Source organism: Coenobita brevimanus, chromosome 79 (genome assembly GCF_032717465.1).
Source record: "Coenobita brevimanus isolate Jiangsu-jjx chromosome 79, ASM3271746v2, whole genome shotgun sequence".
Lineage (NCBI taxonomy): Eukaryota > Metazoa > Arthropoda > Malacostraca > Decapoda > Coenobitidae > Coenobita > Coenobita brevimanus.
In genome coordinates, this window is record NC_137032.1 from 14,253,421 (window position 1) to 14,261,542 (window position 8,122).

The following is an 8,122-nucleotide window of genomic DNA, read 5'->3' on the forward strand; positions in this document are numbered from 1 at the left end:
CATTCTTCCACACTGAATGTTTTGCAATTTTGTGGGAAGATTGCCAGATTCAACTGCCATGACCAGCCTGTATGACAGTTTCTGGTCGCCAGACATGGTTTCCACTATCTTGTTTGGTATCTTAATCAACGGCTTGCCGTTAGGGAGGGCCTTAAATTCCCGGCTAAATTCCATCTGACTTACTTTGTCTAGCAGACTGCACACTGGACAACTGAAACCTGTGTCGGAGAGGGTAGGGCAGTCTGTCTTGGCGATAAGGTGGCGGAGAGGAAGCTCGTTTGTATGGAGAATGCAAATGCTCCAGAACAGCTTGTGCCCAAGCATTCTTTCCATGTGGGCGTGAGCACCGCCTCGCCATACAGTGTTCATGTTTGTTGAATCCCCTTGCAACACCAGCAGGCTGTGTGTGGACTGATGAGCATTTCAAATAAGGCATCAGCAACCTTGGTAGCCCCCGATGGCTCTTCTGTTACAGTCACATGCTCTTCCATTATGAACCGCGGATGCGATTTTCCATCAATGTCTACAATTTATAAGCCTTCTCCTAACTTTTCTGCCATCGTATCCCAGACCGATAATTTAGGCACCTCTGTGTCGTGACTGATCTAATGTCCATGTTGCTTTCATGACTTCCTTCCTTGTCCTCTCCATTTTACTGTGGCTTTGCTGGGAGGTATGTTGCCTGCTGCAATGAAGTCCTGCAGAAATCCAGACCAGATTGCAGAGGTAGCGGTAACAGACACATCGTGCTTCATGCTAGCAGTGACTGCATGTGTTACCTTCATTGTGTTTCTTCAGGTTTTATCGAGGTAGCGTTGGACCAAGTAGGCGAACTCTCCTAGCCTGTCTTGCAACAGCCATCCCACCAGTTGTGCCGCCTCTTGCAACATCTTTCACGCCGAGCCCTGATCCAGCGGTGACTCGTCCTCCTGTTCTGTTTCTACATTTTCTGTCACATGTACTTTCCTCTCCTGTTCCAGCCTCTGTAGCAATACCGCCTCTTGTTCTTCATTTTTCTTTTGCTTACTCTCTCTGGCATCTAATTCAGCTTGCTTTCTTAATTGCCTTTGCTTCCTTTCTGTGCTCTTTTCCATCTACCCCTCTCATCATCATACCCCACTTTTCACCTGCTTTAATTCTCTGGTAATAGAGCCATTCAAGGTCTAAGACTGGAACTTTGCTAGCCATGGGGGAGTTGCACTGGACAATGCACATGGGTTCTGACCATGCAATGTTTTGCATCGTTACAATGGGAATCTTCCAGGGTGCACGGAAAAATGGTGTGGTTACAAAAGGTAATATCGAAAAGACCGTCCAGAACTTTATCCACAAACTCTTTCATTGATTTAGTTGTGCGACCTCCAACTACTTCACTTTGTGCCAAAACTGTTTGAATTTTTCTCTCCACAGACCTCAGACTGATAATTATTGACTGAGTGAATTTTGCATTCAATTTATGCCACTGTGCCAGCACCAGCTCAGCTAAATCGCTGGTCAAAACCTTCACTGGGTAATGCTGTATGTCGATGCCTTCATTGCTCTTTTCTTCCTGTATAAACAAACCTCTCCTCTGCGCAATAAGTGGGAACCTCGCTACAGAGGAACTCGTTCTATCCACCCACATTCTGTAAAATAGCCGTCCCTAAACCTTTTTTTGTCTTAGACATTGAGCTACTAGCCAACTGACACAAAAGCAAAGGAGCAACAGTGATTTACTACTACAAATATGGCAAGTGTAGCTCGCTACACTAAGTATATTGTAATCTGCATTTAGAGAACGTACTGTGCAAAATTCAGTATTTGCAAATCAATAACGCTGTATCGTTCCAAATATCCACAAATGCCAACCAAAACACAACAGTAACGTCGCCAACCGGTCACACTCAACATGACGGACAACCCTCCGCTAAACGCAACAAGCACGTCCTTACACATACAGTGAGCAAAAAAGGCCAAAAATGCATGACCAAAAGTAATTTCATAAAAAAAATAGACAAAATATTTTTAGAATACAATTTTACATAGGAAGATCCAATACCCAAACCATAATTACTATAAACTGTCAAAATATCCGTAAGACATTACACCCTAATATTACAGACCTGCAGTCGATGGTGTTCTCTTGGTCAAAGTATTCTTCCCATTAGTTTAGCTATTTGAATCTTTAGGCTTTAGGTGAGTGATTTGCCTGTTAGTTTTATTAGTTTTAGGATTTTAAGATTTTTTTTTTTTTTTAGTTGTCATTAAAAAAATAAATAAAAATAAGAATAAACTTATACCTACTGAATATATATATATATATATACCACGTTGAGTACACCGCTTCCCGTCCGATCAGCGAAGTTAAGCAACGTTGGGTCTGGTTAGTACTTGGATGGGTGACCGCCTGGGAACACCAGATGCTGTTGGCATCCCTACGTGTCATGTGGGGTTGGTGGAGGATTAGTGCCCCTCCCTGTAAAACAATTAACTCTAAGCCCTTGGCCACCCTGTCTGGGATACATGGCGTCTGGCAATGAATGAATGAATATATTGTACATCATCCTTTGTATAATTCTAACGTACAGTATGCTGCATGTGCCTATTATTTCATCATCCTTTGTATAATTCAAAAGTACAGTATGCTGCATGTTTGATCACGATTCTCCTCATGGCTTCCATAGTGACCAGGCTTGCGTGTTCTACCTCACTCCCCCCTTGTCCCCCTTATGGTAGAGTAAGTCGTTCTTTCTGTTGTCCAGAGCAGGACTGTCAACTCTTCCTCCCCTGTGCCTTCATTTCCGCGTCCTTCTTGCAAGTTGAATCAAGCTCTGCCGGCCCCCTATATAATAAGCTCAGTCTCTGCATTAGTTGCCACTTAGATCTACTCCTCATTTTGTTCACATCTCTGTCCTCCCCTGTATAGTGTATTATTATTTTTGTGAGTCCTCAGGAAGTCTCCAGCCATCTAGCTGCTGTATAATTTGAGTATAAGTGTTGTTACCATTTTTCTTGTACTGTGTGGCCTGGGGCATTGATTCGTGGGCCTGGTAAGGTTTTTGTGATTCAGGGAAAGTTTTTAAAGTCAGCCAGTGTGAATAGTGTTTTGTATCTGTGATACTATTATATCTTACTTTAACCGAGCATTATCCAGTTTTCTCATTTAATCAGGGCTGACTTAGATAAATTTGTTCTTGCTAAATTCTTGTTAATAGAGGCTATTGCAGTTAACCATATATTTAACCTGTTTTTGCCATTACATTATCCTTATGAGTCCTGAATGTTTAGTTGTTAGTTTGTGCATTAAACTTTAACTTGTAATTTTACCTAACTCTTTTGTTTTGAACCTGGAACGTTGCGGGACAGTAGTGATTTTAGTATTCTCACTTGAAGTGTTCACTATCTCTCTCTGTTCCGTAACATAAATTTAGCGACCTCTTATCAGGATATTCAGGATATTATCATAAGGATATTGGTTGATATTTTGTGACTGTGATTTATTCATGATGTCTACTATTAATACTCTTGATGAAGCCAAAGATTTTTTGTCAAATGTGCAAACAGTGTGTGATGTAGAAAACAGAACAAAGAATGAACTTAAGCTTGTTGCTCAACAATTGGGAATTGCTGTTTGCTCTCATCATTCTAAAGATCAAATTGTTGACATGATTAATAAAAGCTTGTTTAATGTAACTCCTTCAGATGAGCAAACGCAGATTGAAATAGCTAAGTTACAGCTAGCCCTGCAGGAGGCCCGTGCTAAGGAGGCTGAGTTTCAGGCTCGTGCTAAGGAGGCTGAGTTTCAGGCTTGTGCTAAGGAGGCTTAGTTTCAGGCTCGTGCTAAGGAGGCTGAGGCTAAGGAGGCTGAGTCTCAGGCTCGTATTCAGGAGGCACAGGCACAGGCTCAGGCAGAAATTGAACTTGCTAGGATTCAGGCAGACCATGAGTATCGCATGAAACAAGGTGGAACTGGATCATCTAGCTCTGATGATTTTGATGTGGCTAAAAATGTTAAACTTGTCCCTCCTTTTAATGAATCTGATTTAACAAAGTATTTTCAGTTGTTTGAGAGGGTAGCTACAGGTTTTAATTGGCCCAAAAAGTATTGGCCAGTACTCCTTCAGACTGTTCTCACCGGTAAAGCTCAAGTAACTTATGCATCTTTGCCTCAGGATCAATCTGATAATTATGATGTAGTTAAGAGCTTGATTCTTAAGGCCTATGAGCTTGTTCCTGAAGCTTATAGAGTAAAATTTAGGACAACTTATAATTAAGATAAGCAATCCCATGTTGAGTATGCAAAAATCAAAGAAGATCTGTTAGAGCAGTGGTTAAATTCTAAGAATGTATATTCCGATTTCGATAAATTTAAGCAGATGATTTTGCTGGAGGACTTCAAAAGGTGTATTAATAAAGATGTAAGCCTATATCTTGATGAGAAAAGAATAGATAATTTGTCTGATGCTGCAGTTTAAGCTGATAAATATGTTCTCAGTCACAAGAGATATTCTAAAGAAAAAAGGAAAGCTGAGAGTAAGTACGTTGCCTCTACTCAGAGTACAGGTAACAGGAAAGAGAATAAAGAAGATGTTTCTCAGGAAGTAAATACCAGCTCCACCTTTAGATTTCAGAAAAGTAAATGTACTTATTGTAGTAAGCTTGGTCATACTACGGAGAAATGTTTCAGGAGACAGCGTGATGTGAACAAAAAGGAGTCTTTAAATATTCAGTCAATTGGTCTAGTGTCCACCCTTGAGAGTTCCCAGAATTCTTTAACCGAGTTAACTGAACCTGCTTTGAGGGATAAATTAAATTCTCATGATGAAGCTCCTCTTTTGAGCAGTAACGTGGGTGACACTCTCAAGAGTTCATGTGCTAATTTCCTCTCTGATGGTTTTGTCAGTCCTCTGGACAGTAATGACAGGAAATCAGTTAAAATATATCGTGATACAGGTGCTTGCCAATCCTTTATGCTGATCAGTGTTCTAGGTTCTAATGTTAATTCCTCTGATGAAACTGTAATCTTACAAGGTGTAGGGAATAATTACTTCTCTGTCCCTCTGTGCAGTGAATTTAGAGTCTGGTTTTGTTAATGGTTCCGTTATGGTTGGGTTGGTTGAGACACTCCCAATGTCAGGTGTAACTTTTTTACTCGGAAATGATATTGGTGGAAGTCAAGTGTGTCCAGCTCCTCAGTTGTCTTGTGAACCAGTGACTGCAACCCAGGATTGTGATGTTCCTGAGGTGTTCTCTGCATGTGCTGTCACTAGGGCTAAGTCTAAAGTTACTGGTGACTTAGAGGATAATGATGATGATGATGTTCTTCTAGCTGACACTTTTCTTGCTAATTTGGACCACTCACCAGATGAGGCAGCACCCCGTAGTGTTGATAATTTGTCTCGTCAAGAGTTGGTTGAGTTGCAGGTTGCTGACCCTGAGTTGAAAGGTCTAGCTAACTCTGCTTGCAGTGAGGAAGAGTTAGCTAGTGCTTCTACTTGTTATTATATAAAATAAGGAGTACTTATGAGAAAGTGGAGACCCCCAGCAGCATCAGCCGACTGTGAATGGGAGGTTGCATATCAAGTTGTCATCCCTTGTGTTTGTAGGCAGGATATCATTAGAGTGGCTCATGATTCCAGTTTGGCAAGACACCTTGGAGTGAGGAAGACTGTGGCACGCATTTTGAAACACTTCTACTGGCCAGGTATCTTCAGAGATGTTTCCTGGTATTGTAAGTCTTGTCACACCTGTCAAGTTGTGGGGAAGTGTAATCAGACCGAAAAGGTTGCACCTCTAGTTCCTATTCCTCCTTTTGAGGCGCCATTCACCCGTGTGTTGGTGGATATTGTGGGCCCTCTTCCTAAGACTTCTTCAGGATTTTCTTATGTGTTGACCCTGATTGATATGGCTACTCGTTATCCTGAAGCCATTCCACTTAGAAATATCTCAGCAAAGAACGTGGTTAAGGAAATGCTAGGGTTCTTCACCAAGTTTGGTCTGCCCAAGGAGGTACAGTCAGAACGGGGAAGTAATTTCATGTCAAATGTTTTCAAGCAGTCCCTGAAAGAGTTGGGCATCACCCAGTTCACGTCTTCAGCTTACCATCCCCAGACCCAAGGAGCGTTGGAGAGATATCATCAAACACTCAAATCGATGCTCAAGAAATACTGTTTGGAACATCAGAAAGACTGGGATAAAGGTCTTCCATTTGTTGTATTTGCTGTAAGAGAATCTCCAAATGAATTACTGGGCTTCTCACCATTTGAACTACTGTTTGGCCATGAAGTAAGAGGACCCCTTAAGCTACTCAAGGAATGCTGGCTGTCGGAGGAAGATGACATCAACCTGCTGGAGTATGTGATGAAGTTCAAAGAACGGCTGTCCACTGCTTTACAGCTGGCGAGAGAGAATTTAGGTGCTGCTCAGGAGAAGATGAAAACTTGGTATGATAAGAAGTCCAGGTTACGCCACTTTAAGCCAGGAGATCAGGTTTTGATTCTGCTACCAGTTCGTGGGCAACCTCTTCAAGCCAAGTTTAGTGGTCCTTATTTCGTGGAGAAGAAACTCAGTGATGTCAACTATGTCATCGCCACATCAGATCGTAGAAAGAACCAGCAACTTTGTCACATCAACATGCTAAAGTTATATCACAGGCGGAACGAAAATAACCCAGTCTGCACTGTAGCTCTTCCACCCGAGTCTGCAAGTGAAGTTCTCCCATGCAGTATGAGCCTGAGTGATAATTTGGGGAAGAATCCTGATATCATGAGTGATCTCCAGACTAAGCTTTCTCATCTAGCTCCCGAGGAAAGGCAGGAGTTTTCGGCATTACTGCAGGAGTACCCGCAAGTGTTCCATGCCACTCCAGGAAGAACCACTGTGTTGATGCATGATGTCGATGCTGGAGATGCAAAGCCAATTAAACTGCCTCCTTACCGTGTGAACTCAGTGAAAGTTCGTCTCATCCAGAAGGAGCTTGGCTACCTGTTGGACCACAAGATGCTTGAGCCCTGTCAGAGCGAGTGGAGTTCTCCTGTCACTCTAGTCCCTAAGCCAGGTGGGTCACAGCGGCTTTGCATCGACTACAGACGTGTTAATCAGATAACCAAAACAGACACTTACCCTCTCCCTTGCATGGAAGATTGCATAGACAAGATCGGAAAGGCTAGGTACATAAGTAAGTTTGATTTGTTAAAGGGATACTGGCAAGTACCAATGACTGAATGTGCTAGGGAGATCTCATGTTTTGTAACACTAGGAAAGACTTTTGCATGTTCTGTAATGCCATATGGTATGAAGAATGCACCAGTCACTTTTCAGAAGCTCATGAATGTTGTAACAGAGGGTTTGGCAGGGTGTGTTGTTTATATTGATGATGTATTAATCTTCAGTGACAACTGGAAAGATCACCTATCCCATGTCATTAAATTTCTTGAGTGTTTGGTTCAGGCTAATCTTGTAGCTAATTTATCAAAGTGTGAGTTTGGTCAAGCTAAAGTTCAGTACCTTGGGTACGTTGGTGATGGACACGTTGCACCACCAGGAGCTAAGGTTCAGGTTATAAGTGATATTCCCAGACCTAAAAGTAGGAAAGAGCTACAAAGATTTTGGGAATGGTAGGTTATTACAGGAGATTTGTTCTTTACTTTTCAATTCTTGTATCCCCACTTACAGACCTACTGAAAAAGGGAGTTAAATTTGTCTGGACCGATAACTGTGAATCCTCTTTCAGTAAACTTAAAGCTATCCTATTAAGTCAGCCAGTGTTCGCTACTCCAAATATTGCTAAGCCTTTTAAGATGGCTGTTGACGCAAGTGATGCAGGAGCTGGGGCTGTTTTGCTGCAAGAGGATGATCAGGGTATTGAACACCCTGTATCTTATTACAGTAAGAAGTTCACTCCACCTCAAAAGAACTACTCAACTATTGAGAAAGAGCTTTTGGCCTTGATTTTGGGTTTACAGCATTTATCATTTTATTTGTGTTCTGGTTTTGACCCCATAGTCATTTATACCGATCATAACCCACTGAAATTCCTTAGTAAGTTTAAAGATAAAAATCAGAGATTGACAAGATGGAGTCTACTTCTTCAGGAGTATTCATTAGACATACAACATGTCAAGGGGAAAGAAAATGTTATTGC

The 8,122-nt window shown here is 41.8% G+C and overlaps 1 pseudogene; it reads left to right on the forward strand.

Moving 5' to 3' along the window:
* Window positions 1-2,292: 2,292 nt before the first annotated feature.
* Window positions 2,293-2,411, forward strand: LOC145409151 (5S ribosomal RNA; annotated as a pseudogene).
* Window positions 2,412-8,122: the final 5,711 nt, after the last annotated feature.